Source organism: Cyanistes caeruleus, unplaced genomic scaffold (assembly GCF_971803275.1).
Source record: "Cyanistes caeruleus unplaced genomic scaffold, bCyaCae1.hap1.1 HAP1_SCAFFOLD_78, whole genome shotgun sequence".
NCBI classification, from domain to species: Eukaryota; Metazoa; Chordata; class Aves; order Passeriformes; family Paridae; genus Cyanistes; species Cyanistes caeruleus.
In genome coordinates this window covers 424,331-435,000 of record NW_028255889.1, presented here as the reverse complement: position 1 = coordinate 435,000, position 10,670 = coordinate 424,331, and positions in this window count along the sequence as shown.

Genomic DNA, 10,670 nt, shown 5'->3' with positions numbered 1-10,670 from the left:
GGCCAAAGTAATGCTGCTAAGTAATGGACCTAGCTGAATGCAGCAGATAGAATCCTGCAATTATAGAATCCATTTTGCTGGAAAAGGCCTCTGAGCTCATCCAGTCCAGCCAGTCATGCAGCAGTGTCAAGCCCAGCACTAAACCTCGTCCCTGAAGTGCCAAGGTCTGAACAACAGGCCCTGAGTGAGGCCTGAACAACAGGCCCTGAGCCAAAGGTGACCTCTGGATGAACCTTCCAACCAGAGGTTATCTGTCTGTCTGCTCATTACTGAAATATGCATGGTCATTAGCACTGTGATAGATGGATCCACTCATCAATGAAACATGGATTGACCTTTCTGTGTTTAGAAGCCAGACAAGGCCATTCAATCCGACATCTGGCCTTGTTTGGGGTGTATGGACAGAGTCAACTCCCTTGGTTCCTCCTTGAGGCCTGGCCAGGCTTTGGTAGGGACCCAAGAGGAGGATGAAACCAGATGTTCCCACAGCAGAAGTGCTGTCAGTTTGTTCATTCAGCACTATCAAACCTGGGCCCTCTCTCACAGCCAGGGTTGAGCCTCACCTGTGGCTGGAGGCACCTGCAGGATTTCCCAGTGTCCAGGAGTGGCTCTCCAGTCCTTGGCTGTGACAGCATCCCCAGCTGATGGGTGGATCTGGGGATGGCAAAGTCTGAGGGGAACTGGATCTTTGTTAATGCCTGCAGGCAATCTTTGGCAGTGATGATTGGGTGCATTGCTGAGCTGCTCCTTTTGTGATCCTTTGGTGCTTGGAGCTGCAGTAAGTGACACTGATTCCTTCAGGTGGTGTTGGTGCCTTTGGTGCTGACTCTGCCCACTGGTGAAATAAAATTGGCAAAGTCTGGCCAGATCACAACAAAATATCACTTTTTAAATGTAAATGTAAGGAATCTGTCCCATCTGAAATTCCCAGAAGGGAAGCCCTCCCCAGAGTTCACTGGCTCTGGAGTGGGGCTGAGGTGGGAGCACCGTGCGAGCAGTGGGGCAGTCGGTTAAAAGAGGCTGAACCGCAGGATGTCTTAAAATGCATCCAAACATTGCATATGGAAAAAGGAAAAGAACTTGTGGGTTTGGGAAGACAAGGATGGATTTTCTTAACAGCACCAACGGAAGGAACAGTTGTTTTTTGGAATGCTCCCACATGAAGGTACAGAAAAAGGTTTTAGTCTTGAGCTCAGGTTTGTTTGTGCAAGTAACATAATAACAATAACAATAACAACACAATAATATATATTTATATATATAACCAAAACTCAATAATGTGAAATAATGCTGAAAATACCAATTTGTGAGCTTTGGCTGCTCACTGTAACACTAAATACCCTACAAAAAAGAACTGGCAAAGACCCAAATGTCAGTGGTAAACTTTGTGAATTTTATACAAGGAATAAAGGAGGAACAGATAAAACTGGCTGTTTTTATAGGGTTTGTTGATACTATGATGCAGAATGCTTTGTCTGTTCCTGTGAAAAACACACTGATTAAGACTGCTGGGTTTTTCATGTACCAGACTCTCTACAAGCTGCAGGATTGGTTGAACAAGTGAAGGAGTTGTTAAGAGAGCAGTTGATAAAATGAGGAAATGGGAACCTGTCCTGGTGGAGAACCCATCTCCCAGATGTGTTCCATGCCCTTAACAATGGGCCCACTGGGGAAATGGAAACCCCTGGGTGTGCAGGGCTGCACCCAATTTGCAAACACAACCATGGACAGTGAGACTTGGACTGCCTGGGAAATTGTTCTGGGTGTGATGGCCCCTGACAGGGTCACCCCAGAGGCTGCAGGGCTGGACCTTCATGAACTGGAATTAATTAGGAAAAAGCCAAAGCAAATGAAAGTTAACAATACAAGAATAGGAATTCAGATTCCTCCAGAACCCTTTGGTTTGGTAACTGCTCACTTGAGCTTGGCCTTGCAAAGTGTTGATGTCATGGGAGGAGGAATTGATGCAGATTATGAAGGAGAAATTAAAGAAATTCTGTTAAAAATGAATGAACAAGATTGGATTATTCAACCCCATGACAGGTTATCACAAATATTGATATTGCAGTTTAAAAACGATTGTGAAAGAAGGAGATCCACCTCCAATCAGCACTGTTTGTGGAGATAAAAGGTTTGGATGCAGCAGTCCTAATAATTGGTCCAGAGTGTGGGTCCAGAGGCCAAATGGCCCTCCAGAGGCAGCTGAAGGAACAGCTCTGGGGAAAGACAACACTGTTTGAATCCTGAAACCTGAGCATGAAGAATGGGAATATGTCCCTGCAGCCAAGTGTTCTCTGCCAGAAAAAGTCAATATTGTTTTACAGATGCTGCCAGAGCAAATCTCCCTGTTTGGCCCAACGACCCCTTTGGAAAATGCTCTGATCCACGGGGCTCCATGTGAAGGCTGATGTGACACTGAGGGACTTGCACACCAATTCCAGCCAGGAGCTGGAAACTGGGATCCTCTCCCCTTCGGCTGGAGAAGTGCCAGGTCCCAGTCCCTGACGGGCACCCAGGCTCCTGGCTGGAATTGGTGTGCAAGTCCCTCAGTGTCACATCAGCCTTCACATGGAGCCCCGTAGATCAGAGCATTTTCCAAAGGGGTCGTTGGGCCAAACAGGGTAATTTGCTCTGGCAGCATCTGTAAAACAATATCCCATAACATCAGCTTGTTGTGGCAGAGAACACTTGGCTGCAGGGACATATTCCCATTGTTCCTGCCCAGGTCTCAGGATTCAAACAGCGTTGTCTTTCCCCAGAGCTGTTCCTTCAGCTGCCTCTGGAGGCCCATTTGGCCTCTGGACCAATTATTAGGACTGGTGCATCCAAACTCTTGATCTCCATGAACAGAGGTGATTTGAGGTAGATGTCCTTCTTTCACAATTGTTTTTAAAACTGCAGTATTAATAACTGTAATACCCTGCCATGGGGTTGGAAAACAAAATCTTGTTCATTATTGTTTAACAGACTTACATCAATTTTTCCTTGATAATCTGCATCAATTCCTCCTCCCATGACATCAACACTTTGCAAGGCCAAGCTCAAGTGAGCAGTTACCAAACCAAAGCATCCTGGAGGAATCTGAATTCCTATTCTTGTATTGTTAACTTTCATTTGCTTTGGCTTTTTCCTAATTAATTCCAGTGCATGAAGGTCCAGCCCTGCAGCCTCTGGGGTGGCCCTGTCAGGGGCCATCACACCCAGAACAATTTCCCAGGCAGTCCAAGTCTCACTGTCCATGGTTGTGTTTGCAAATTGGGTGCAGCCCTGCACACCCAGGGGTTTCCATTTCCCCAGTGGGCCCATTGTTAAGGGCATGGAACACATCTGGGAGATGGGTTCTCCACCAGGACAGGTTCCCATTTCCTCATTTTATCAACTGCTCTCTTAACAACTCCTTCACCTGTTCAACCAATCCTGCAGCTTGTAGAGAGTCTGGTACATGAAAAACCCAGCAGTCTTAATCAGTGTGTTTTTCACAGGAACAGACAGAGCATTCTGCATCATAGTATCACCAAACCCTATAAAAACAGCCAATTTCACCCCTTCCTCCTTTATTCCATGTATACAATTCACAAAAGTTTACCAGTGACATTTGGGTCTTTGCCAGTCCTTTTTTGTAGGGTGCTTAGTGTTACAGTGAGCAGCCAAAGCTCACAAATCAGTACTGTCAACATTATTTCAAATTATCAATTTTTAATTATGTATATAAATATATATTATTGTGTTATATTATCATTATCATTATCATTATCATTATCATTATCATTATCATTATCATTATCATCATTATCATCATCATTATCATCATTGTTCTTGTTGTTGTTTTTTCACTTGTACAAACAAATCTGAGCTCAAGACTATAACCTTCTTCTGTCACTCCACATGGGAGTGTTCCAAAAAGAATTGTTCCTTCTGTTGGTGCTTTTTCCTATTTGCTGTTAACAAAACCCATCCTACTCTTCCCAAACCCCCAAATTCTTTTCCTTTTTCCACATGCAATTTTTGGATTCATTTTAAGGCTGATTTATTAAAACATGGATATGATCTGGTATCAATATCCAACTGAGAAAGACAAAGACTCCTTAACTGTTTTAGGATTAAAAAGTGTATGTTTATTCACAGCACTGGGCTGATGTGTCAGGTCACCCCTTAATACACACGGCCCCAAGCACAGGTGAATACAGGCTTTTTATTTACAGAAGTATTGAATACAAATACATATTCATGACCCAGTTCCCACCAACTTTTCACTTCCTATGCTACTTAGGAAAAAAAGCAGTTAAGCATGATCCTTGAAATGGGTCGGTGGTCTTTTTCTGAGGAGGGGTCACAGAAGGGAGGAAGGGATATGGCTCTTCCTCGTTCTGCCCTTTCAACCTTTTCAATGCAAAGTGACAAATGGACCCTTGGCTGGGCTCCTTGTTTCATATCTTCAATGAGTTTCTGATTTGCAACTGTCTTATGTTCTTGAAGTTCTTTACCAGATACTTTATTTCTCACTATAAGCCCAACTGAACAAGCATAAAGTTGACAATTAGTTATTAGCCAATGTTTAACCTCTATTTTAGCAAGGCCTCTTGTGGATGCTAACTGAAACAGAGAGCACGGTGCCTGTGGGAATTGCAGGCCACATAGCTTTCTCAGTCTTGCCTGAGAAAGTGGCCTGGGAAATCATGAGGAGGAATTAAAACAATCCTCAGAGACAGAAAACAGCCTTGCAGGTGCTGTTTGTCTGTTCCTTGTTTTCTTGCAAGAGAAGGTCGAGGGGTGGTGTACCCCACTGACCAATGATAGTGATGTGTTAGTTTACTAACCAATAAGAGTTTCTTTTCTGTACTTTTCACGTATCGGTCTATAAAAAAGACCTGAGGTAATAAACCAGAGAGAAATTCTCCTGATCGACTCCCAAGAGAGTCTGTGTCGTTCTTCTCGCCGTTCCTAATAGAGCGACATCCTCTCTATCTACCTTTAATTTTAGCAAGGCCCATCTATTGATTTTAATTAGAGTTAGCAAGGCTTCTTTTTAATTAAGGCCTCAGCTTCTCTAGAATCTTAAATTCTTCAAAGTTTGTGTCTCACCGTGCCCCTTCTGCTTTTTGTGTGTTTTGTTGTAAAAAGGCAGAATTGGCAGGATTCAGTTCTGAGGCCGATTCTGCAGCTGCTGCCTTGCGGGGCTGGTGCTGTCCCTATGCAGGCCCAGGTATTTCTCATGCAGCTTCCTCTGTGGGGGCTGTAGGAAAACTTGAGGGGAAAGTATTTTATTATCTTTCCTTGGTTAATTTTTTAGTCACCTCCCTACGCCTAAGATGGACTTGATGCGAAAAATTGGGACAGGGAGCAATTGGTTACTAAAACAAAAAATGTGATTGGCTTTAGGCAGTGGCATTGCTTGCCACTGAACTGGAACATGTTTAAAAGGAAAATGACTGGAACAAAAGGAAGGAAAATGGTACAACAACATTTGACATGGACAGTCCTCCCACAGGGATATCCGGCGTCACTGGTTTTGTTTGGGCAAGCTTTGCAGAAAATATTAAGAGAGTTTACTCCAGCCTCAGGAGTTAGGATGTTGCAGGATGTGGATGATTTGCTTTTGTCAGGGGGACAAAAGGTGGTTGAAGAGGCTACTGTAAAGCTGCTTAATTTTCTTGCTAAAAAGACTTAAGGTGTCTGAAAAGGAGGCCAGTTGGTAGGAAAAAAAATAATAATAAAAAGGTCATATATAGAGCTGTCCTGGGGTGACTTTATGATCCTGGTATCCCCAATCGTCTGGTTTATGTTATATATTAAGTTGTGCACCTTTAAGCCTGGCTCTGAGAGCAAAGGGGGCGGAAGAAGAAGTGCGCAATTTGTGTTGAAAGAAAACATCACTCCCCCACATCCCGCTCCTGGACTGTGGTGTCTGCAGCACGGACACACTGCAGGACACAGCTTCTCTCTGGCTTTTAGTTAGTTTTAGCTAGCTGAGGCAGAGGAGTTCCCTGGACCTTTGTTTTTTCCCTTTTTACCTGCATCTGTGCAAGCCTGCTCTGGACCGAACACGCAGCCAAACCCCGGGAGCTCACGCCTGTGGCCCACCGGGGCCTGGGCCTCGGCACTTTCCAGCGCCGAAAGGACTGATAAGAACCTGAGCGAGCCGAGCTACAGCACATGAAAAGGACTTTTCTTCCTAGATTTGCCATCCCATTCAACAGCGAGAGGTTTTCTTATTTAATATTATTCAATTTCTGTTAAATAAACAGCTTCTCCCACTTCTCTCCAAGGAAATTTTTTTCCTTTCCCGGAACAGTTGAGGGGGAGGGGTCATTTCCCTGGGGAAACCCCCACTTGGAGTTTTCCTCCTAAATTGGCCTTAAAGAAGGACAAAAAGCCAACAAAACTCCACAAAAATGCCACAAGATTCCTTAAATCTTCTCAAAACCCTACCAAATTCCAAAAACATCCCACAAAATCTCCTCCAATTTCCACAAAATTGCAGAAAAATACCACAAGATTGAAGAAAAATCCCACAAAATACCCTAAATCTTTTCAAAACGCTACGAAATTCCAGAAACATCCCACAAAATCTCCTCCAATTTCCAGAAAATCTAAGAAAAATCTCTCAAAATTCTTCAAGTCTCCCCAAAATCCCACAGAATGCCAAAACATTCCACAACATGCCAAAAAAATTCCACAAAATTCAAGAAATGTCACACAAAATTCAAGAAAAATCCCACAAAATTCCAGAAATATCCCACTAAATTCCTGAAAAATCCAACATAATTCCCTAAATCTTCTCAAAACGCTACCAAATTCCAGAAACATCCCACAAAATTTTCTCCAATTTCCTACAAAATTCCAGGAAAATCCCACAATATCTCTGCCAATTTTGACAATATTCCAGAAAAACCTCACAAAATCCTTGGAAAACCTCACAAAATTCAAGAAAAATCCCATAAAATTCCAGAAACATCCCAAAAAATCTCAATATCCCACTAATATTCAAAAAAAATCCCACAAAATTCCCTAAATCTCCTCAAAATATTTCCAAATTCCAGAAAAATCCCACTTAATTCCAGAGAAATCCCACAAAATCTCATCAATATCCTGGTAAATTGCAGAAAAATCACAAAAAATTTCCTAAATCTCCTCAAAACCCTACCAAATTCCAGAAACATCCCACAAAATTCCAGAAAAATCCCACAAAATTGCCTGAATATCCCATAAAATTCAAGAACAATCCTTCAAAATTCCAGAAAAGTCCCACAAAATTTCCGAAAAATCCCACAAAAATAATTTTAAAAAATCCTACAAAATTTTAGGCAATTCTAGAACATTCACAAAAATCCCACAAAATTCAAGAAACATCCCACAAAATTATTTTCATTTGTTCAAAGTCTCACATACTTCCACAAAAATCCCACAAAATTGAAAAGAAATCCCACAAAATTCCCTAAATCTTCTCAAAATGCTACCAAATTCCAGAAATATTCCACAATATCTCCACAAATTTCCACAAAATCTAAGGAAAATCCTTTAGAATTCTTCAAGTCTCCTCAAAATCCCACAAAATTCCATGAGAATCCCACAAAATTCCAGAAAAATCCCACAAAATTCCAGAAAAATCCCACAAAATTCCAGTAAAATCTGATGAAATTGTTAGCGTTCAGGAACACACATAATCACAAATGATTGTATGTGGGGGCTTTATTAAGAGATCTGGGTGTCAGGGGTTCACATACCCAAATCTGACCCATCTTGGTTTTGAGTTGAACATGTTTTATACTCTGTTATTATATAACTTATATATTAATTATTAAACTTACATTGTTCTATTGTATGCATTGTTTTTACCCAAGCATGGATTTCTCCTGATCCCCCCCAGCCCCCTAACATTGTTCCTCATGTTCTTTAAACAATAATTATAGCTAATCACATCTAACAATTGTATCATGATCATCTACTGATTACACAGGTGCAGTTTTGACCTGATTTTTAGCAAGTACAAGGCCTAACATTTCCCAGGGCCAACTTTTCCCAGGCTTGGCAAACCTAACTTTCTAAGTCCCTGGATTTTCTAAGATTTTGAGACCTTTTACTATCATTACATATTTGTATTATATATTTGATATTACATATCTAAATGAAAGCATTTTCACTTCACTATAAGTGCAAATGTTTTCACTTGATACAGTTCTTTGTTTCTGAGTTTATACTTGATGTTCTTTGAATCCTTGATTGATGTAAACCTCATCCAGGTGAGCTGTCCTGGATGCTGTCAGGAACTGGAGAACCAGAAGATGGTGGATCTCACATCAGTGCCTTTATTATTTTCTGGTTCCAGGACATTTTCTTCTGTATTTCTACCTTGAAGATGCTGCAAACTAACCAAATTGCTAAGAATACAATTAGTAAGATTATGGCACTCTCAATGATAGATTTACTCCACGACCTCACATTCCACCCTAACCCTTTGAAGATTCTGCCTAACCAATTGTAGTCAAATCCTTTTGCCCTTCCTGTGCTCCATGCTCTATTTGTTGCAACTGATTGATGTCATATTCTACATCTGCAGTTACATTTGGGATGTGGATGCAGCAATGATCAATCCATCCCTTTAAAAAACCCACACACTCCATGCTCTTTCAGGAGTAGTAAATTGTAATTGTATGTTTAGTTCTTTAAATCTTTCTCAGGTCACTCTTGCTAATTTATCTACCTGACCTGTAAGTTTGTACAACATTTCTTTATTCTGATAGTTTGCTATAGGACCGAGCAAAGACTCTAGGGCCCACCCAAATTTCGCTCTACTAAAGGGTTCTTACCAAGTGTCATCTTGATTCTATTCCTATCTTAATCCTTCCTAGCTCTGCCTGTGTCTAGCCACTGAGTTGATTTTGCCATTGTTAGCATCCATACCAAGATTAATTTTTGTTTTAGCAATTTCACCAATGTTTCTGCACCCCAATGGCATTTGTTATGTTTAATTTGTAGAACTTCTCTCATTATCAAGGGGGTTAACACTATTTGTGCAGTTACATACCACTCTTCTGAATTATTTTGTGCATTTAGCAAATGTCCCAATTTCTCATCTTCTACTGAATATTTTGGTTTTGGAGGCAAATTACATTGAGATACATTAACTTTTAAAGGTATCAATGCCATTGTTGTTTGCACTTCTCAAGCAATCTGTCGAGCTGTCCAGTCTGCTTTTCGATTTTCCTCACAAATTTTGGAGTTTCTTGATTGGTGTGCTTTACACTGTATAATTGATACTTTTTCAGGTTTTTGTATTGCTTTTATCAATTGCAGGACTGCATCTTGATGTTTAACGTGTGTACCTTGAGAAGCCAGTAGTCTTCTTTCTTTCTACAGTGCTCCATGTACATGTACTACTCCAAAAGCATACTTTGAGTCAGTCCATATCTTTACCCTTTTCCCTTTACTCAATTCTAGTGCTCTGCTTAAGGCAACCAGTTCTGCCCTCTGGGCAGATGAATTTGGTGATTTGTATTTGGTATTTGCTTTTGCCTCCACTATTGTACTGACTGTTGTTACCGCATATCCAGCGTATCTGGTCCCGTTCTCCACCAAGCTGCTTCCATCTGTGAATAGCTCTCACTCTGCTTGCTCTAGTGGGATGTCTTTCAGGTCTTCTCTTGCCAAATAGGTGTACTCTATTACTTCTACACAGTCGTGCTCTAATGGGCCTTCTTCAGTTGTGGTACGTGGGAACAAAGCTGGATTCAAGAGGTTAGTTGTCTTTAGTGTGACATCATCCTGCTCAGTCAGGATTACCTGTAATTTCATCATCCTACTTGGAGATAGCCAATGGCCCCCCTTTTGTTCTACAACAGTGGTCACCATGTGTGGCACATAGACATCTATGTCTCTACCCATTGTGAGTTTCCTGGCTTCTTGTATCAGCATCACAGTGGCTGCGACTGCCCACAGGCACGAAGGCCATCTGGCACTCTCATTGTCAAGTTGTTTGTAGAAGCAGCCTACCGGCCTTTTCCAGCCTCCCAAAGGTTGGGTCAGCACTCCCAGTGCTAGGTGTAGTCTTTCATGCACAAACAGGTGAAAATCTTTGGACAAATCAGGCAATCCTAATGCCAGAGCTGTTGTCAATGCCTCCTTCAGTTTGAGGAAGGTCTCCTTCTGTGGTTTGCCCCAGGTAAACGGCTGCGTCTTCTGGGCTTCATACAGGGGTTTTGCAATTAGTCCGTAGTCCATGATCCACAGGTGGCACTACCCTGTCATCCCAAGGAAAACTCGCAGCTCATGCAGGTTCTGGGGTTCTGGAATAGCACAAATAGCTTGAATATGATCAGTACCCAGCTTACGTTGCCCTTGTGAGATTACACATCTCAGGTAAATCACAGTTTGCCGGGCAATTTGTGCCTTCTCTTTAGACACCTTATATCCTCCCATTCCCAGCTGATTTAAAATTTCAATTGTTACCTTTATGCAGGTTGTTTTCTCTTCTGTAATTGTCAGTGTATCATCAACATATTGGAACAGCAGGTATTGTTCTCTCAGTACTTGCTCATTCTCAGTCCAAATCTCCAGCTCCTTAGCCAGCTGGCTTCCAAATAGGGTTGGACTGTTCTTGTATCCTTGTGGGAGGTGTGTCCAGGTGAGCTGAGTTTTCCTTCCATTTTCTGGATTTTCCCACTCAAAGGCAA